The 22,272-nt window shown below is 41.1% G+C and overlaps 1 protein-coding gene across 2 annotated transcripts in view; it reads right to left on the minus strand.

Moving 5' to 3' along the window:
- Positions 1 to 11,270, minus strand: part of PRKCD (protein kinase C delta) — a 146,511-nt gene extending 135,241 nt beyond the window's left edge. For both annotated transcript variants that reach the window (XM_024195678.2, XM_024195676.2), the window contains exon 1: positions 11,205 to 11,270. The gene's annotated coding sequence lies outside the window, so the exon portion shown is untranslated. The remainder of the gene's footprint in view (positions 1 to 11,204) is intronic.
- Between the last annotated feature and the right edge of the window lie 11,002 nt (positions 11,271 to 22,272).

The raw sequence follows: 22,272 nt of genomic DNA on the forward strand, positions 1-22,272 counted from the left end.
GGTGGTCCCTTTGGGCAGGGAGATCTCTGGATGAGAACATAGATTCAGGCTGTATTGTTTTTTTCTGCTGAACTTCTGCTGGGTCAGAGGGGGCATGATAAGAGTTCTGCAGCCTTGCCTACTAGCCCCTCATTCTCTACCCCTTCCCCCTGCGCTGGGTTTGGAGAACTGGTGAGACGGGGTCCCCTTTTCTGTAGTGGTGTGACTGGGAGGGGGGAGATCCCAGCACTGAGGCTATTTCCTTCTCTGATCCATATACAACTGGGGCCATCAGCTGACTTCCAAGTTTGGGTCAGTTCAGCTGTGCTCTTATGCACCTGAGCCACATAATCCCCAGGTGAACCAGGATAAACTTGCTGAATTGAAATGACAAGAGTCAGCGTTAGACAGCTGCTAAGGAACACAAGAAAAGGACACAAGAAAAGGACATTATTAGTGAACTCTCAACTTCCTGATGAGATCTTATCTTGGTATGAATTTTTTTAGTTCACTGAAAGCCACAGACCTTAGCCAACAGATGCATAAGAGCAGAGTGAAACTTTTATGGAGCCACTGGAAATTCTGCATTAACAGAGCTCTAATGCATCAGCAAACTGAATGATAAAGAATTAAGTCACTCTATGATCACACCGCACACCTAAAATCTAGAGCAGTGATACTCAGATGCAGGCTCGCGAGTCCCAAGTGGTTCTTTAATGTTTCTCCTACAGCTCTTTGCAGCACTTGATATTAAAACACTGTGATTTAATTATTAGCCAATCTAAGTTTTAACCAATTAGGATGCTTTTACTATGTTATTAACCAATTGTAGTTGATAAAATAATAATACTTGGTCAGTCGTTTTACTGTGAGAATATTGTGTATATATAATTCCTCTGTCATACTGTTTAAATATGAATATATAGTACAACAGTAAATGAAACATTTAATTCACACTACTATGGCTCTTCTGGGTAATGCTGATCGATAATGCTGAACCACTGAGGTCTGAGTATCACTGAACTAGAGAGTATGAGAAATGTGGTATTTTTGCAGCAAAGATCTCCAGGTACTTTTGAAGAGTCTTCTGTCAATACTAAAAGCATCTTTAGTCAAATCAACTCCTACTCCATCACATGCACACATACTTGTATGACTGTATGGGGTTTTAGTTCTTATTGTAGGAATCACAATGTGAATCTATAAAGGAAGCAAAGTTTGCTGTCAAAAGCATGAGATCTTAACAAGAGGAAAACACCCATCCACCCTGAAATAAATACATCAACTGTGTTCTTTTCTTACATGTATTTAAATGAATCAGAAACTGTTTAAAAAAAGCAATCAATCCTACATAGACAAAAGGTTTTCCATTCAAATATTATCTGACATATATTTATGTCATTGCCACAAATCAGCATTTACACCAGTGTAATCCAAGTAACACTAAAAAAAATTTAGATACAAAACACTCCCTTCTTTAGTTACTTAGTTGAGCCAACCAAATGCAAAGTCATCCAGGAGGCATTACAAAAGCTATAATTTTATTATGAGATTCTCACAATTAAAAAAGCTAGTTTCATTTTAACATAAAAACCTTTCAGAGTACTTGAATGATGGTCATTCAGCTCCATCACCGACTCTCTTCTGACAACAGCAAACAGGGCTGGCTCCAGGGTTTTTGCCACCCCAAGAGGCGAAAAAAAAAAAAAAAAAAAAACGTGATAGCGATCTGCGGCGGCAATTCGGTGGGAGGTCCTTCGCTCCGAGCGGGAATGAGGAACCGTCCGCCGAATTGCCGCCGAATAGCTGGACGTGCCGCCCCTCTCCGGAGTGGCCGCCCCAAGCACCTGCTTGGCAAGCTGGTGCCTGGAGCCGGCCCTGACAGCAAATGAAAGGCAAGGGGTGAATCTTGCTACCTGTATTTCACTAAGATGGTACTATGGAAGGATTTGGCCTGGAGTTTCTCAATTGTTATTAATTTCTCATGCAGCAAGTTTTCTTTAAATGAAAAAGCCTCATGCCTCACCCTGCTTCCCACCCGGCCCGAATCAATTCCCAAACAGAAGTTTTTGGCAAATATGCACACTACCTGGTAAGCTTAGTTTTAAAAAACCTCACCAAATAGCTCTGTTAGCAATAGACTAACTAAGCTGCATTGAAGTAAGTGGGAGTTTTGAACGAATCAGAGGCTTGCAGGGTCTAGTCCATAATATTTGACTAAGAGCCAGATATTTAAAGGTATTTAGGCAGCTACTGGGATTTTCAGAAGCACCTAGGTGCCCAAGTCCGATTGGTTTCAGTGGGAGTTAGGTGCCTTTGAAAATCCCATTAGGTGCCTAGCTGCATCTTTAGACACCTAATACCTTTAAATATCTGGCCACAAGTTTCCAGAAATGTATTTCAATCAGCAGGCAAACAAAAAGACAAGTCTGATATCACAACAAACAAACTTCCTCCTCTCTGTAACTCTGCTCATATTGCATGTTGACACAAAATAAATCTGGTGCATTGACATAGACGAGCTGCCACAGGCATGATGAGGACCAAACTCTGTAATCACTGAGTGTTCAGGTTTAGCAAGTTTCTTAGGCAGGCAGAAAAATGTGGTGGCAAAGATAAACTGCACTTCCTCAAGAAACCATGGACTTTAAAGTGATAAGAGGTGCAAAAATCAACATTCACAAACATTGCTTTTAACAGGTTTGCAATACAAAGGTACTCGGGGAAAAATGAGGTTCTAAATGGCTTATTATGTAACTTGACCTTTAATTTAACGGGCCTAAGAGTAAGGGAACGAAAAGGTGAAACTATCTATCTGTCATCTCATGAAACCAACACATAATAAAAAACTAGGTTAAGCCAGCACAGGACTAGATTTTCATCCTTCCAACATGTATAACTTTTTATGTTGGGGGGGAAAACCTCTATTGTTCTTGCTGGGCATGTTTCATAGAATCATAGGACTGGAAGGGACCTCAAGAGGTCAAGATATACAAGTGTTTTTTGGTCACACAGCCAGTATTAGAACCAGGCCTGTGATCTCTAAATCACCTTTGCAAACCAAGGAAGGATGATACTTCCTATAATGAAAAAGGTGGCCTGTGCCTAAATAAACATTGGTCTCTGATTGGGGGCTCATAGGAACTACCACCACACAAATAAAAATAATACTGTCAACAAAGTGTAAAAACACATTATTAGATGACATACCAACTGTCAAGGCTGCTTCCCCACTTTGAACTTTAGGGTACAAATGTGGGGGCCTGCATGAAAACTTCTAAGCTTAACTACCAGCTTAGATCTGGTCCACTGCCACCATCCCAAAGCTAATTCCCTTCCCTGGGTAGCCTTGAGAGACCTTCACCAATTCCCTGGTGAATACAGATCCAAACCCCTTGGATCTTAAAACAAGGAGAGATTAACCATCCCCCCTCCTTCCTCCCACCAACTCCTGGTGGATCAAGATCCAACCCCCTTGGATCTAAAAACAAGGAAAAATCAATCAGGTTCTTAAAAAGAAGGCTTTTAATTAAAGAAAAAGGTAAAAATCCTCTCTGTAAAATCAGGATGGGAAAATAACTTTACAGGGTAATCAAACTTAAAGAGCTCAGAGGACCCCCCTCTAGCCTCAGGTTCAAAGTACAGCAAACAGAGATAAACACTCTAGTAAAAGGTACATTTACAAGTTGAGAAAACAAAGATAAACTAACACACCTTGCCTGGCTGTTTACTTACAAGTTTGAAATATGAGAGACTTGTTCAGAAAGATTTGGAGAACCTGGATTGATGTCTGGTCCCTCTCAGTCCCAAGAGCGAACAATCTTCCAAACAAAGAGCACAAACAAAAGCCTTCCCCCCCACACAAAGATTTTAAAGTATCTTGTCCCCTTATTGGTCCTTTGGGTCAGGTGTCAGCCAGGTTATCTGAGCTTCTTAACCCTTTACAGGGAAAAGGATTTTGGAGTCTCTGGCCAGGAGGGATTTTATAGTACTGTACACAGGAGAGCTGTTACCCTTCCCCTTTATAGTTATGACACCAACTAAGCAAACAACCTAATAATACTTCGCCCATGACTGTAATGCCACCCAAATTATCTCTTGTTCTCCTCGGTAATTTGCCCATCTGCCCTGTTCTTTTAAGCAGGTAACATATTGGAATCCACAAGAATCCTTTTCTGAGCCAAATTTTTGTAAGTTTTGGTTCTCTGCCCGCTCAAAAAGATAGGTGACAAGAAGCACCCCCCAACCACACACACACTCTCTAAAACATAGTTGAACTTGTATAATTTAAGGCCTAGCAACTTTGAGTGTGTCCCTTTCCAGGTAAAACCATTAAGGTGCATTACCTATGCTACAGTTCTATGAAATTATCTGTGACAGCCACATAGAAACACACTGAACAGTTTATTAAGCAGTTATCACTGCATGAATACCAATTGAATGTGCTTGAGAAAACACCCTTAAATAAACTTTTCAACACCGCACACAACGGCAAACTAACTACATGTTAACCCAGATTCATTGGAACTGAAATACCTAAAATTATTTTCTATTTATGTAGATGTGTTCTGAAATTCTGTTTATAGAAACTGATTTTACTTTATAATGTCAGATATCAATCACATGAAAATGATTTTAGTGTGTGATCATGTGCAGCAGCCATATTGATACAGCATCATCACTTCCAAGGGTGAATGTGTTTTAATATTTATGCTGGGGTTTTTAAACAAGTTAAGTACCCAACTCACATTGAGTCTCAATCTTTTGACAGCTTCAGCCTTAAGCATTAAGTGACAATACACTATGCATTTATTTGAAAGGCTTAACAAACCCATAATCAGAAATAGACACACACACACACTCTCCAGCCCTCAAATCACTCAGCACCAACATTGCAACAATTTGTAAAGGCCCTCTATTTCTCAGATGGATCAAGGATGTTCCCAAGTTTCATGAACTTTTAACCCCTCCCATCAGCCCCAAAGGACTTGCATCCCATCATCATGGTCCTGCTGACAAAGGAGGAATGGATGGCTCTCTTCTGAGGTGCTGGCTGAGTAGCATGAGGCATTCTCTCCAGTAAACTGAGTGCCAAGCTACTGCTTTGCTCCTTGTTTCCATCAACACAGTTACTGAAAGATACTGGACTGCGATACTGCAATACATATTCTATAGCTTTTTATTAATTTTGTGCAGTTGCTCTCCCCTTTAATTTAAGAAACATCTATAAAATACTAATATTAAAGTCTGGCACCTCAGCTTATACCTTTGGAGTTTTCCCTGCTCCTCCCTCCTACTAGCTAGAACAGCATCAATTCTAACTGAATTTTTGTCAATTGAAAAAAAAAGATAACAAGCGAAAGCAAGTTTGACAGGTCCAAAATCTAATTCAGTCTGGTGAAAAAATAAATCTTGCCTCTGACAGGTGGAAGCTTTTCCTGGCAAGTGGGCGCCAATACCTCTATTTCTGCATAAACTAACACATATTTTAAAAAATTAAATAGCCTGATTGTCATAGGTCCTGAGAGCACCCACAGTTCCCTTTACACAGGGTGATCAGTACCTATGGGGAAAAAATAAATAAGTCAGGCTATCACTCTCTAGTGCTTATGGCAGCTAAGATAACCTTCTACATAGGACACAATGTAAACCAATGTAGTGTTTTCTTTCTGAGTTTGCAAAGAGAGAGCTCTACTGTCTCTATTGCTCATAGCTTTGCCAAATACAACAGATTCAAATTGGCATTATTCTTGATATTTTCCACTGCTGTCCAGGGGGTTCTAAATAGCAACAGTGAATATGACCAGGGTATGTTAATTTTATCCTTTTGCAAGACTCAGGTTCCTTTCTCTGCTGGCATTTAGGACCCCTTGCACAGCTTGAAACTATCAGGAACCAACTCAGGCATTGAGGCTATTCAAGGAGAGGAGGACTCAAAGGAAGCTGCCGAGAGGTACAGTAGTGGAGCTCCACAAATAGTTACAAGGCTGAATGGAAGAGGAAAGAGCATTCATGTTTATTAGGCACCTACTAGCCAGAAGCCGATATGCAAGATGGAGGCCCAGACTAAAGTCCAAGGAGAACATTCTGGTAGGAATCCCAGCACTCTTTTCAACAGCCAACGATAGTGGGACAGTTGGGTTTCTAATAACAAGTGGGTTACTCTGGAATTTCACTGGTGGTTCCCTCCTTTTCTTTCACCTTTTCTATCTGCCTTTGACTAGTGTTTGATGTTTCAAGCCCTGGTCTACTCAACTTTTTTTTTGTGGAAGGTAAATGTCTTTCTGATCTTGGTGGTGAAGGAGGAAGAGTTTCTTATCTCTTTCTCAAATCTGAGGTCTAAGATCTGAACTCCAACTCATTAGAGAGCCGAGATCTGGAACACGTAAATGTCTTGCCTACTCCCCAAAATTAAGTAGACAAGCAGAGCAGAGGGACAGCATGACGTGCATGTCCTTGAACCAGAAACGAGAGTGGCAGGTCTAATTTTAGGCCTAGAGCCAATTTAGAGAGTGGCTTTAATACAAAAACTTTGTTATTAATAATGATATTTACTTAATCTATTATTTTGATAAGTAAATAGATTTGTTTTTGTTTAAGTGTCCTTCCAAAATTTGCAAGCTCACAAAAGTAAATACGTTTAAGCAGCGCTTACTTCCTCATAGCCCATCTTCTCTTCACTGTGCTGTGAGGTCAGAAATCGGAATTTATTATATCTCAGTATTTCAGGCTCACCAGACCAATGCCACGGTGACAAAATTATGACTGCACAGTATGTTTGAGCACAAGGAAAAGGTAGGCTATAAGTTATAAAAAAAAATACCCCAAATATATTCACAAATATGGCATAGGCAAGATACCAGACAAAGTAAATTGCTTCCTATATTTAAGAGATCTCTTTTTATCAGGTTTGTCTCAGCATAGGAATCACTGTTTTAAACAAGGTGGTGTCTTCTTGGCTCAGTTACTGGGGGGGCAGGACTCAGACTATTTTCTATGAATTCTACTTCACATCAGACAAACAGTGACTCTATGCTGCATTTAACAACTATATTGGCCTTACATCAACAGAGCTTTGTAACAGATGACAGTTGCCTACACTCTCATATTGAGCCATTCATTGCCACTGAGCAGCTGTAATAACTTGACGGCTAAATTTGAACTCCTAGAATTAGATTGCTTTCATTTATCATTACACAAAACCATTTAATTTGTGCTTAATGGAGTAATATTTCTCATGTTGTAGAAATTTTGGTTTAAAAATACAATTCCAAAATGTACAGTTTTTACCCTCTCTGTCTCTCAGCCCCTTTAGAAATAACAATATTTTAAATGTCATGAAGAGGTAATGCTTAATTGAGGGACATTATAAGAAGGTTTTATAAAGAAGACAGTCAAAGAACCTTAAGTCAAGAAGAGTATTATAAAAAGATTAAGATAAAGGGTATATGCATGGGGATGCATTTGTGGAACCTAATGATTGTATTTGAACATATGACTGGAAGTAGAAGCTGAAAAAGAAAATAATGTTCTGAAGCTGTGTGTTGCAATCTGCAGTGTTTAACTCTTTCCCCGAAGTTTGCAGACTTTCCACTGTGGCTTTGGGTAACTGATAATCCATCAGTCAGAATATTAGATATTAGCTCATACATTTTTGTAACAGACATTTTCAGGAACTGCTCTAAACAGGAAATGCTGAACATTTTTTTAAATTACTGAAGTAGCTGTTGAGCTGTTAAGGAACATTTCAGGAAAACTACAATGTTGCTGCTTCAGCTTGACAAACTGCAGTCACCTCAAAACTCAATGGCATTTCTTTCTCTGGTTGTTTCTTTGGAGCTGGGCACAGCATGCATTATTTGCCGGTGCATTTAACAGTAGCTAGCGTACCGAGTGAAAGAAGCACTTGGGGCATATGCCTCCACTGCAACTGGAGGTGTGATTTGCATCTTGGCTAGGCATACCTATTGTAGCTTGAATCTAGCTAGCTCACTAAAATGGCAGTGAAGATGCAGTAGCGCAGACTTCAATGCGGGCTAGCAACCCGATACGTATCTGTGGGGACTGGGCAGACTTGGAAAGCCCATGTTGAAGCCCATGCCTGCATTGCTATCTTAGTGGGTTAGCTAGACTAAAGCAAGCATGGGTATGCCTACACAAACTGCAAATCACACCTCTGATTGCAGTGTAGACCTAACCTAAATGTGTGCATGAGGCCAAGAAATTACCAAAATTCAAAAGAAATTGGACATTTATATGGATAACAAGAATATCCAAAGTTATGAAAGTTAATGTGAACAACATTTTGTTAGAGACTTTAAACCTAATGTTTCAGGTTAAACCAAACTCTATTTGAGATTAACAGAGTGAGACAATGTGGGAGGCAGATGATCTCCCATTTGTCTTCAGTGGGGTTCTTACACTTCCCTTGGTCCTGCCCACTGTCAACTCAGAGGATATTAGACTAGATCAGGAGTAGGCAACCTATGGCACGTGTGCCAAAGGCGGCACGCGAGCTGATTTTCAGTGGCACTCACACTGCCCGGGTCTTGGCCACCGGTCCGGGGGGCTCTGCATTTTAATTTAATTTTAAATGAAGCTTCTTAAACATTTTAAAAACCTTATTTACTTTACATACAACAATAGTTTAGTATATATTATAGACTTATAGAAAGAGACCTTCTAAAAATGTTAAAATGTATTACTGGCACGCGAAACCTTACATTAGAGTGAATAAATGAAGACTCGGCACACCACTTCTGCAAGGTTGCCGATCCCTGGACTAGATGGACTTTTGGGCCTGGCAGTTCCTATGTGCAAACTAATATTATCTCCTCTGTGCTACCTAGGTATTTTAGGAGAGAGATAGCACAATATCCAACCAACCCCTGTAAATTAAGACTTCAGATATGATCATAAAATGCTATATTTCAATAATGTTAAAAGTTTTGGAGAATTCTGAAGTTTCCTCTATGAACTTATACATATAGTAGGGGGTATGTGTGTGCATATATTGCATGCATACAAAAAGGGGAGACCAGAAAAGTTAATTCCTTAAATTTTACTGTTTTCCAACTGCTTTCAAAAGATCCATATTTGATCACATAGCGAGGGATTTTATAGCTTGACATGCTGAGCAGTTATACTTATGGTTCAAATGAGCTGCATATCCAATAGTGATCCTTGAGAAACAAAAACTGATGATACGTGTGTCTGGACTAAAAAGACTAATATTACCATATTTAGGATCTATATTAAGTGCAAATGTGACAGATACCATCTTGGCTGACATGAGAGGATTTGAACCCAGGACCTCAAAAATTAACAGCATGAGTTTGAGTGAACGAGACAAGGCTCAATAATTGGACACCGTAACAACTCACATCCTCCATGGATCAGCACAGAGGGGCCTATAAAACAAACAAATGCATATACACGCACACACAGAGTGTAGGGTTGCCAACCTTTCAGGACTATCCTGGAGGCTCCAGGAATTAAAGATTATGTCATGTGATGAAACCTCCAGGAATACGTCCAACCAAAATTGGCAACCCTAAATTACACAAGCTCCAGATATTTGAACAGGGATTGAAGATGTAAGAATTCCATTATCTTGTCATATAGTTACAATTTGCTTAGCTCACTGAAAACTCAACTTTGCTCCCATTTGCTTTTGGTGTATATATATTTTTAAAGTCTGTTCTGCTGATATGTTGCTTCATCTCCCAAATCAAAGGAAGCTACGGCTGTTTTATAATCAAACCTTTAGCTGACATGACAAATAAATTACTCCATACTGTAGCATTCCTGGAGTTGTATGGGCTAAATTATGACTCCTCCTTGAACACAAAGTTTCCCTGTCCAGGTTAGCTATGCTTCCTGGAGCTAATGATCACTATTATCACAGTGAAACCAGAAAACAAGCTAAGAAAGTCCACACAAAAAAAGTCTCTCATTCAGACAGCTGAGCCATCTCACATACAGGGATACAACAACTTTTGCTAACATGTAGAAGAGTATAATCATCCTTACTTCCTGGCCCCTCACTTCTGAAGCAAGAGCATCACTGAAAACGCCTAATTAAAAACTATATGACTGCCATCATTTGTTGCAAGGACCATTTGACTGGCATCAATTGTCATGTTGGCTATATTTCAACAACAACAATTTAAAAAATGTCAATGTACTCTTGCCAGTTCCCATCCTCTCAGGAAGAGGGGAAACACAAATCAGCTAGGAAGACTTTTTTATCTGCTTTCTAAATGTACTAAATTCAGGTTTTGTTACGCAAGTCCATTATCATGTATATTAACTGGCATCAGCTTCTATGGTCACTATCTTAGCTCAGAGTTAGCCAGAGACCCCTGTTTCAATAGGTTTACTGATCTGACTCTCAAATATTCAGTAAGGGATTTAACAAAAATCACTTGCTGATTTACAAACCACCACTGACCAGCTATTACACGCAAACAAAGTTTAGCATGTAACAAGTAAGGCATTTGCAGCAAGACCCTGGGAAAGTAAAGGACTAAAGTAAATAGCGTAACTCTTAGGAGCAAGTTCACCCAGAAGAAAAACAGGATCCGAAGTCAGCAAACAAAACGGTCAAGAAGACTGACCGAGCCGATAGAAGGACTTACAGGTATCGCTTATACTCCCTGATTTCTGTGCATTCACCACGGAGTCATTACACAAAATATGGAGGCTCACATAGCCAGGAAGCCATAGAGGAGTTATCTCCTCGGCAAAGGATGTCAGAGGCAACCTTTGCTTACCCCAGAGCGGTGCGAGTTCTGCGGAGCAGCCCCGACCGTCTCTCCTTACGCCGCCAGGAGGGGAAGACAGGACAGATCAAGGCTCCCTCGTTGACTTACACGAGTGTACCCGTCCTGAGCCCAAAGCCAGCTACCCCCGCCACCCTGCCGGTGCTGCGAGGGGAACCTGAGCCCCCGGGGACGGCTAAAGGGAGAGACCCAGGCTGGAGCAGACCGAGCGCTGCCCCCCGCGGAGATGCGCACCCCCTAAGCGGGGACAGCACCCGCAACCAAGGCACGAAGGAGCCTCCTGCAGAGGGAGGGGTGGGACAGGCAGCGCCTGTGCCGCTTCCTCATTCACCCGGCGCCAGGCGAGGCAGGAACTGCCGTGCGAAGCGGGGAACTCCCCGGGCCGGGGTCCCGGCGGCAGGTACCCGGGCGGCAGCCCCCGCGCGGACCCCAGGCACTCACCGCCTCCCGGGGGAGCTGAGCACCGCAGGGCCGGCGTCCCGGCCAGACGGCGCGGAGCTGCTGCAGCTCCCAGGCCGAGCGCTGTCCGAGAGCTAGCGAGTGCCCAGCCCAGCTTGGCCGGCCCGCCCCCCTGCCGCTCGGCCCGCCCCCCGCGCTCCGCCCCCCGGGGCACGGCTCCTTCCCTCCGCCCCGGCCCGCTCACCTGCCCCGCCGGCTCGGCCTCGTCACAGGACCGGTGTGTGTGGGCTCCTGCTGCACCGGGTCCGCGCCCAGCTAGATGCGGGAAACCCAGCCCCAGAGCCAGTTCTCTGGCGGCGGGGCGTGGGACAGAGCCACCCTCCTGCTGCGGCTCCGCGTGCTCCTTCACCTTCCTTGTTTTCTCCTCTTCTCACTTTCCTCAGTCCCTTCCCTTGCTCTTCTCCCTTCCCTCTCTCTTACTCTCCTTCCGTCCTTTTCCCACTCTCCTCCCCCCTCTCCCTTCTTTTCCTCCCCCCTCTCTTTTAGTCTCCTCCCTTCCCTGACGTTACTGTCCCCCTCTCCTCCTATCCTTTCCCTTCTATCACTCTCCTCCCTTCCCTCATGGTACTTTCCCCCTCTCTTGTACACTCCTTCTTCCTTCACATTACCGTCCCCCTTTCTTACTCTCCTCCTGTCCTTTTCCTGTTCTCCCTCTCCTTCCCCCTCTTACTCTCCTCCCTTCTTTTCCTTTCTCTCACTCTTCTTCCCTCTCTTTTACTTGGCTTCCTTCCCTCATGGTACTTTCCCCCTCTCTTTTACTCTTCCCCTTCCTTTTCCTTCCTTCACTCTCCTCTGCCTCCTCCCTCATGTTGTCTTCCCCTTCACTTTTACTCTCCTTCTCCCTCTTTTTCTCTTCTCCCTTCCCCTTCATGTTTGAGTTCTTCTGAGACCAGTAAGGAGCTCTCCCTGACCGCTTGACCCAAGAGTTCAGCTCTAGGTCAGCATTAAAGGCAAAGATTCCAGCATGGGACCAAGCTCACCAAACTCATCCAATCTTAAGCTCCTATTAGTGTAGTTGCAGCAGCCCTTCTTCTTTGGGAGATGCTTGGCCTTTGGGGAAGCCAGCTTACTCTATTTGAACAAGTGGTTTTAATGTTCACTTTAGATATTTAGTAATCCTGGCAGCAAGGCCACAGTGGTTTTCTTGATGTGTCACTTGTCCCCCAGAAATTGGACAGAAGACACCAAACTCAATTGAGGTGGCTTATGATTTTCAGCCATTGGTGATGTGCATTTGAATTCCATCTGTGTAAAAGTTTTTGTTGGACTAATGCTTTGAATACATGCCTAATCCTTTGGGAAAGATTGTCTTAAGTTTACAACATGGTTTTTTTTAAAGGTGAAAAATAGATTTTTGATGGCTTTTAAATTGTGAGTTGTATTGTTAAAGAATGGCAAAAACACAGTAGGCCCCAATCCTGTAAACACTTTCCACATGTTTAACTTTACACATGGGAGCTGGGGAGCAATCATTGGAACTACTCATGTACATGATGTTAAGCATGTGTATCCAATGTTTGCAGGATCAGGGAGTTGCATTAATTCAGGGCAGGAGCTGTCTTCCTGCATGTTTATACAGTGCCCTCACTGGGAGGGGGCTGACCTTGATTGATGCTTCTGAATGGAGTTCCCCAATATCCCTCCCATTGTCTATTTTTAAAATATAGGCTATGAGGATGGTGAATCAATCTAAAGTTTGTCTTCCTTTATTGAAAAGCATCATTTCCACTTATAAAATTAAACCTTTATAATTATAAAAAAGGAACATAAAGCATATATGCTCAGAACCATTGATAACAGATAAATAAAACACACATTTACTCTTGGTATGGAAGAGAGAAACTTTCCTAACAACCTCTTTAGCACTTAGCTGCTTTTTCTTTAGTAAAGTGGACTTCCCTGTCAGACCTTCACTTAAATGACTTTATCCTTCTCCAATTAAACTTTCACTGAATTCAATAGTAGTAAATCCAATGTACTTCCACCTCTCTAGGGCAGTACAGGAGCTATGGGACATAAATATCTTTAATTTTCTTCATTTACAGCTCTCTTTGGGCTAGATTCTGGGAACTGAGGGTGATCAAAACCATGCAGATTAGGTACTGTCCAAGCAGAAAGTCAAACCCAATGTATACGGGCTCCAGTCAACCTCCTCCTGAATTTCTGATATTTTATCCCAGTCATCCATCCACCTTCCCAGGCTATAGCTACCAAAAGTACATAGGGTACAACTTGAGAGTTTCTAAAATGTCTGAAGACCTCTGAATCTACTGCAGAGACCACCTCTATCACAATTCCACTTCGAAATGAAGAGCATAATCAAAAGTAACATCTCAATTTACAGTTTAAAAGAAAAAATATGAAAGATTATCTGAGCGCGCATGGAGAGTACAATGTAGAATCTTTCCTACTTAATAAAGCAAATTCTTGGCCTTAGCAATTTGAGGTTCCTTCCAATCCAATCACCAATGATTCTAAAACTTTAGTTTTGTTTTATTATGTTTTCAGTTGCCTTTTCCTAGTGACTTTGGTTTGTTTCTCTAGCTTCACCTTAAAACCAAACAATGGATTTTGATGATGATATTCTTACATTTATTATTACAGTATATATTTGTTTGTATTACTATAGCACATAGGGGCCCTACTCAGGGATCAGGACCCCATTGTACTAGGTGCTGTACAAACACAGACCCTACTCCAAGGAGCTTACAATCTAAGTATAAGAAAAGAGATGATAGATGGATACAGGCAAATTTATGGAGGACTACAAGGAAACAATGTGACAGTATTGGTCAGTATGATAGGCAGTGGTCGAGCAACCTAACCGTTGTCAAGTTTTTTTTTGTAGGCATCATAGCAAAGGACAGTCTATGGATTTGAAGGTGTAAATGAGGTTGCTTTGTGGATGTTTATGTGGAGCACATCCCAAGCACGTAGGGCAGCATGCACAAAGGTGCATGTTTGAAAATTAACAAGCAGGCAATAGACACTGGCAGTCATGGGCCAACTGAAGGTTGTTGTTGACAGTTTGATAGTGAATGACTGATGATAGTGTGAGGATTGACTTTGAAGGTCTTGAAAGTGAAGACAAGCAGCTTATGTTTGATGTGATAGAGGAGGAGGAGTCAGTGGAAGAATGCAAAGAGTGGGGTGATATGATCAAAGTTACTGAATAGGAAAGTCATCTTTGCAACAGCATTCTGAATGGATGTGAGTAGGGCAAGACTGCACTTGCCAAAGCCAGCAAGAAGGATTTTAAAGTAATTGAGATGCAGGATGATGAGAGCATAGATGAGAGTTTTAGCTGGATGGATGGATGGGAAATGCTATATCTTAGAGATGTGATGCAGAAAGAACCAGCAAGATTTAGACATTGCCTGGATGTGAGGACCCTAGAGAGAGGAGTGAGTGGAAGAGTATGCCCAGGTTATGGGGCTGAGTGACAGGCAGCATGGCGATGTTGTCTACAATGACTGAGAAAGGAGGTAACAGGGAGAACTTGGAGGACAGATCAAAAACTACGTTTTAGCCCTGTTGCTCTTGGGCTGATGGCTATGTGTCTGCAAGGTGATAACGATAATGGAGAGACAGGCCGAGATTTTACTTTGGACAGGAGATAGGTCTTGAGGAGAGGTAGACCTATGAGTCAACACAGCATAGAGATAGTTGTTGAATTTGTGGTTGTGGATGAGATTACCCACAGGTAAGGTATAGAGGGAGACGGAAGGGGGACCAAGGACAGGGTCCTGTGGGACTCCCACCGAAAATTGAAGGGCAAAGGAGGATGATCCTCCAAAGCACATGCTGTAGGAGTGATTAAAGTGGTAGGAGGAGAACCAGGAGAGGAGAGAGTGATAGTGTCTCATCTGGGTAGATTCCAAAACACCTTAGAAAGCATTACATATTTATGTTTGTACAGTCACTTTGCTGACTACAAATGGTTATTCAACAAAGGTGTGAAAACCAGCAATTGTTGAATAGTATACAGCACTCCACTACAACTTTTAGGTCACCAGCCAAGCATGGTGTATGTAATTGAGAATACAGGGGAAAATCAGAGATGTAAAATGTAATCATACAAGCTGAAATTTGGTCAAGACACTGGGGCTAATAGTTCTACTCTTGTGAAGTATACCATGGGATTTTTTTTATCACCTTAAGTGGTGACAATTGTGGTTTTACATTGCATCTGTCAGACTGCACCATAGGTAGCACAATGCCCCCAGCACCATGCTGAGGCATTGATTTAATACTGAAAGTACTTGGGTTTTCTTTAGAGATCTCGCATCCAAAACACTCACCTTGCCTGAGGCTGCTTAGCATGTGAAATCTGATAGGGCCACAGTAGAAGGTGGTATGTCTACAAGCCATTTTACAAGTAGGTGGAAAGAAATGAGAAATTAAATTTTCTACAGTGAAGTGACAGCAAAAGATTCACAGCTGAGAATGAGAATAAAAATGAGCTTCCTGAACACACCAATCCACTATCATACCCAGCACTTTTCCAAAGTTGTGTGATTAACTCCTTTGAGTTGTACTAATACTATATATTTTTCATGGGGCCAAAGGACTCCAATTCAAATTAAGGAAAGGTGTTTTACTGATACACATGATTATGTATGGACAAGTGTCAATTCACAACAGAGAAATAAACATGGCAGTTACAGTTGTACTTTTATTCACTGAGCCCCATGATGCAGCTGGAGGGTGAGCTTCTGTTGATCTCTGTTTCCCAAGTCTAAGCAACAAATGCCTAGTCTCACTTCCCCTTTGCTCACAGAGGCAGGGGAAGGGAGTGACAGAGGGAGGAGCCTGCTACAATCTCGTCTAAAAATTATGGGGATTTCCATTAATGAGAACAGCAAAAGTAGGGAGGCTGAATACTTTCTGAATTAATCTGTTGTTTTCTATCCTCTCTATTTATTTTTTAAGTACTCAGAAAATTGATTATAGTTTTAACTAACTGGCTTTAGAATGTTGGAGTCTTCTGCAGAAACCCCCATTTACCGCACAAACTTTTCCTTCAGTTTCTCATACTTACCTCCAAAAGCATGTTTGTGGGTTAGCACTGAGAGTTAGATGTGTAATAGGCAGGATTCATCGATTTAATAAAGTCTGCCTGCCACATCCATTTGAGAGACTGAGTGAAGCTGAATTCTGCTTTAGGGGATCCCTCCACAGCAATATGAAATTTTAAAAAAATGTTTTAATTTTGATATTGACTTATGAAGTTGTTTTTCTTTGTATTAGTCAGCATGTCTTTTATCATGATCTGCGCTTGAATCAGTTGTTTCTACCTTTTTAGGCCTTGCTTCTTCAATGTGTACAGTGCTGTGCCTGCACAGATGGCTACTGATGTCAGCAGAGATCTCCACAGGTAGAGGCATTCCATTCATGTGCTACATGTTGCAGGATCAGAGACATAATCTTCATGTTTTAACTTATGTTTGCATCAGATTTTTCAATTGCATAGAGTTCAATAGATACTAGGAATTAAAAAACAAAAACAAAACACCCTGGGTTTAGTTTTCCCTGACTGTTGAGGTATATAGGTCAAGAGTTAAGAGATTCTCAATTTCAGATCCAAGCATATAAATTCCTCCATACTTTGTATAAGCAATTTTTTTATTTTAAAAAAGTATGTTTCTAGTCTTCAGAATTGTGAGGGGTGAAAAAGCTCGAAAACATGACCCACGTGGATCCTAAAGGATCGAAATCCAGGATGACAATAAAAAGAACCTAAAATGTTGGGGTGTTAAAAGTTTTTTATTTTTAGGTTCTCATGAGTGCTGAATATTGGAGCTGGCAATACTGCAACCTGTGTTTAATCCATGTTCATGAAAATAGTTTTTTAAAGCTTTTTTTAAAAAAAGACTTCCTGGTATGATTAAAACTCCACAGTGCACATACCCTTCTACTAGGTCTCACTCTGCCTGCTGTCAAATTGTTAGTGTCTGTGTTGACCAGCATTGCTGTGACACTTCCCCTTATTACAATGCTAGTTTGCAAAGAGAGCGTGAAGTGGTGAAGGTTATAGCACAACAAGGAAGGGTGTGTGTTGGTGCAGTTCTGAAATTGACCACAGTCCTATTCCTAGTTGATTTTACATTGCTGTGATTGCTGCAGGAGGAGCTATGGTGTTCAGGAATGTAGCCAGTCTTCTTTTGCTTTGTTTGCCTTGCAATAATTCTCTTTGATCTTAATTCTGCTAAAAGGAGATGAAAATTGAATTCCTATTTATCTACAGAACAAGGACAGTATATATACAGTAGCAGTTCACACTTCTGGATATGAAACACAAGTGTGCCCCTGTCCTGGCTAGAGGTAAGGACTGAATCTCTAATTGTCATTGCTGCTGAGATCATCAGCACTATTTATGGTAGTGTTGACGGTTATGATTTGGATGCATATTCACTGGGAAATTGACTGAGACCACCAAAGAACTTAATACAGGCCACAAAACAACTTTTTGCTTATTATTCACCTGAGATGCATTATAGGCTCTGTTGCCCATAACTAGTCACCTGAGGTATTCAATTCCCACTTGCCATGTATACTTTTATTTACTGGCTAAGTATGATCTGCCACACATCAAGGGTGCCAGCAGTCAGGGGACTGCTGCTGATTGATGGTGTCTGATTAAATAATAAGGCTGTTCAAATAGTGTGAGGGGAAAAAACCCAACATACCAAACCTATCTAATTCACAAGTTATTTTCATGGATAAGAGTTGTATTCAGTTCACTGTGATTCATGGTACCATAGTTGTTGTTCATTAATATTCAGACTGATACTAGGTGTTTATGAACATTTTGAGGAATCTTTATTAATTTTAGCACAAATTATTATTTAGCTGAACATCCATCCCAGAAGGGCATTAGTCATTATTTAGTTTTTCTCCTGTTTAAAATGTTTTAGCCATTTACTCAGAATGGAAACAATAAAAGGGACCAGTCACACACCCAGTTTGAAGTCAACAGTTCACAGCTGTGTAACCTTAACAAATAGTTCTGACCCTCTGTAATGCCCAGCTTACCTTATGCATCACATGCTTCCAACTGAAATTTCTTTCCTAAGTACCACTTCTATATCCTATTTGTTTGCTACTACTTTGGGCTCTAGGCCTGACTTAAAAGGCTTCTGGGATTAGATGCCACTGAATCTTTTTCATATCATATTTGTGATTAATAATATTGTTCTTAGTTTTTATGTTCTCTGTGCTGTCTCATCAGCCCCTTCCCCAGACAGGAACACAGTGGTAGTCTAGTCTCTTTTTAGTAAATACTATTTTATGACAGGGTGGCCTGAGTCATGAAAAGTTTATTAGGGTTTTTTGTTTTTTTTACTGGCAGTAAATTTACTGGTATTAAAAGCTTAGTATCAGTCAAACAAGGTAACAGATGCAAAGTACACTCCAATCAGCCTATTAGTCAGCAGGAACACTGGCTTTGAAATGCCATTCTGTGTAAGTTTGCACAGTAAAAAGGGTGGGGCAGAAAGCTGAAACAGCCTGCAGTGGTCATGTTTGAGTTTGCTGAACTCAACTTGGCAAGTTCAGCTTAGCAGATGGATTTATGCCTTCAAAATGTCTGGAGTCATGACACAAATATTACATCATGCTACGCTAAGGCAAAGAGGGTAAACTGCTTCTCTTCCCCAAAGAGCACTGTGATCAGGGATTTGAACAGTGGAGAAGAGATGATAGTTCAGGGCTGAGATCTCTAAACTTTGTCATGAAAAGTAGAAGCTGAACTTGCATTGCCTTTGCTTTCCCATTGCTACCTGTAATTAGGTAAAGCACAGGATTTGGACCATCCTTTAAAACACATTATAATAACTAAGATAGCTACAGTGAGAAAATTCAGACTAGCTTTTAGAAAGTAGATAAAAGGAAGAAACTTTCTTTCTAAAGGCTCAGTTATGGATAGGGATGAAAGGAGGTCAGTAGCAGAAGAACTAAGGAAATCTGCTCACCTTAGAGCAGAGCTACTTTGCCCACTTGTGGATGGATCACTGTAAATACTGTCTATAATGCTCCTAACAGCAGAATGTATTTAAAGATGGCGTTTCTTATTCCCACTTCATAAATGAGGGTCCATTGGTGTTGGCCACCCTCTACGGCCCCCATTCCCAAAAGTAACTAATTTTGCATGTAACACACATTTATGCACAACAGGGTGTAACTTCACTGTTTTGAGCATGGCATATGTTTCTCCACATTGTGAGATTGAGGCATTACAGGGTCAAACCCTGAATCGTGGACCACCTGTTAAACACTTTTTGAAAGTTCAACTCCATTAAACAGAATTCATATACTTTAAGTGTTCAAATTAGTGTTAAATCTTTTGCTTCAAGACTTTGAAATACAGAAGCCAATTGTCTTTGTGCATTATTAAACATTGCATTTAATGCTTACAACAAAACTGGTCTTTTAAAATATGACTTTATAAGAAAAGTGTTTTTCTCCAATAGGTAGGGGCATCACAGACCACCACTTGATACTCTTTCATATGCATAAGTACCAGTCTTCAGTTTCACCATTCAGCTTTGAACACTCCCATGATAGAAACTTGCCCGGGCACTGTTGGTATAGATAGAGAATGGAAGAACCAGTCAGATTACCAAATATTAGCTAAGATGTTGCTCTTTTCACCCAGCCAACACAGCAAACAATGTATTCCTACAGACAAAATACTTGAGCTTATATTTTAATTCTCCACCTCTTCTCAAATGTGTTTTAAAAAAACAGAACAGAATTTTAGATGGTGAAGTTTTCAGTGTTTCGGACTTCTTCCTTCTTGTTCTTTAAATTACTAGCAACTTTGACTTATGAGTTCAAATATAAAGCTATGCAAAAGATGTAGCTGAAGTCACTGAGTCTAGTTCTCCACTGTCTGGCACCTTGTGTAGTCATTTACACCCATCCAAAGCAGTTATAAAAATTAGTATTCTTTGAGTAGCATTTTGCACACTATTTGCACAGGTGTGCATAAGTGCGGAAGGACTAAGGCAAGAGAAGCAGGATCTCTGTGCTTGGTTACACATGTGCAACTCCCTTTGAATGCACTGGGACTTGAGCATATGTATCTTGAAGGCAGAGTTTATTGCCCTGGCATCATCATAACTGGTGGCTGCAGAAAACAGTGTGTTCCCAACCTATAGATTTATGACCACTGCACTGCTGGAAAGATGGAAGTAGCCAATTTTAGAGAGTAGGAGTGATTCAAGATGTTGGGAAGTGGGAAAGGAGCAATGGTTTTCTATTGTACTTATCTGACCAGGCTCTTTTCAGCCAGGCCAAGCACTGGAAGTGAGAAAGTCATTCTTGCTCTAAGGAGGTATAGCTCCTATTCCAGCTAAGGGGGAAGAGTGGCAGTTCAGCGCAAGACTGCTTTTTCTTTCAAACATCTAACTACTGCAAAAGCAGCTGGAAAGGAGTTGCAGTCACAGCCTGTTCACATTTATTTCTCCACAAAAAGAACTTTATTTTTCCATCCCATCATTAGCTGTAGATTTTTTTTGAAACAATCTGTGACGGGTTGGATCACAGAAACCCCCTTGGGAGCTGCGACCTAATGTGCAAACACTACCCCCTGCTTCTGTTTTCCCTGCCAGCTCAGGACTCCAGCACCCTGTCTTGCTGAGCCAGACACCCTCGTCTGCTCCAACACAGACCCAGGATCTGAATCACTTGCCCCAAAGCTGCAAGTTTACCTGAAAACAGCTCCCAGAAGTGTGCTTGTCTTTAGCACTCAGATGCCCAACTCCCAATGGGGTCTAAACCCAAATAAATCTGTTTTACCCTGCATAAAGCTTATGCAGGGCAAACTCATAAATTGTTCGCCCTCTATAACACTGATAGAGTGATATGCACAGTTGTTTGCTCCCCCAGGTAGTAATACATACTCTGAGTAAATTACTAAATAAAAAGTGATTTTATTAAATACAGACAGTAGGATTTAAGTGGTTCAAAGTAGTAACAGACAGAACAAAGTAAGTCACAAGCAAAATAAAATAAAATGCGCAAATCTATGCCTAATCAAACTAAATACAGATAATCTCACCCTCAGAGATGCTTCAGTAAGTTTTTCTCAGACTGGACACCTTCCAGGCCTGGGCACAATTCTTTCCCCTGGTACAGCTCTTGTTGCAGCTCAGGTGATAGCTAGGGTATTCTTCATGATGGCTCCTCTCTCTTTGTTCTGTTCCACCCCTTTATATATCTTTTGCATAAGGCGGGAACCCTTTGTCCCTCTGGGTTTCCACCCCCCCTCACTGGAAAAGCACCAGGTTAAAGATGGATTCCAGTTCAGGTGATATGATCACATGTCACTGCAAGACTTCATTACCCACTTGCCAGCACACACATATACAGGAAGACTAACAGGTAAACACAGCCATCTGCAAACAATGGTCCTGGTTAATGGGAGTCATCAAGATTCCAAACCACTATTAATGGCCCACACTTTGCATAATTACAACAGGCCCTCAGAGTTATATTTCATATTTCTAGTTTTAGATACAAGAGTGGTACATTTATACAAATAGGATGATCACACTCAGTAGATTATAAGCTTTGTAATGATACCTTACAAGAGACCTTTTGCATGAAGCATATTCCAGTTACATTATATTCACTTATTATCATATTTTTATAAAAACATATAGACTCACAACGTCACACAATCCTTGAAAAAAAGAATCCAGTAGGACTGTGTTGACTGTTACCTTCCTGTGACCACATTCCATGCTTACAGTTAGAGCAAACAGGTCAATATACAAAGGAAGCACTAAATATTATCAATTGACTGGAAGTATGATGTAAACCAAGTACAATTAGTGATGGTTCTGCACCAAAACTCTATATCCATCCTCTTCTCCATTTTGAGGAAATCCAGCACAAAATCCAAACTATACTGTTTTAGTCAATGTGTAACTGAAACAAGTGACTGAGCAGATGAAAGTTAACATGCATTGCTTTAGTGACTCCTTTTAAAAGTTGCCCATGGTCACCATCTACACTGCATGTTTTTCATATCTACTTTTTGATT

Source organism: Terrapene carolina, unplaced genomic scaffold (assembly GCF_002925995.2).
Source record: "Terrapene carolina triunguis isolate 2854851 unplaced genomic scaffold, T_m_triunguis-2.0 Scaffold232, whole genome shotgun sequence".
NCBI classification, from domain to species: Eukaryota; Metazoa; Chordata; order Testudines; family Emydidae; genus Terrapene; species Terrapene triunguis.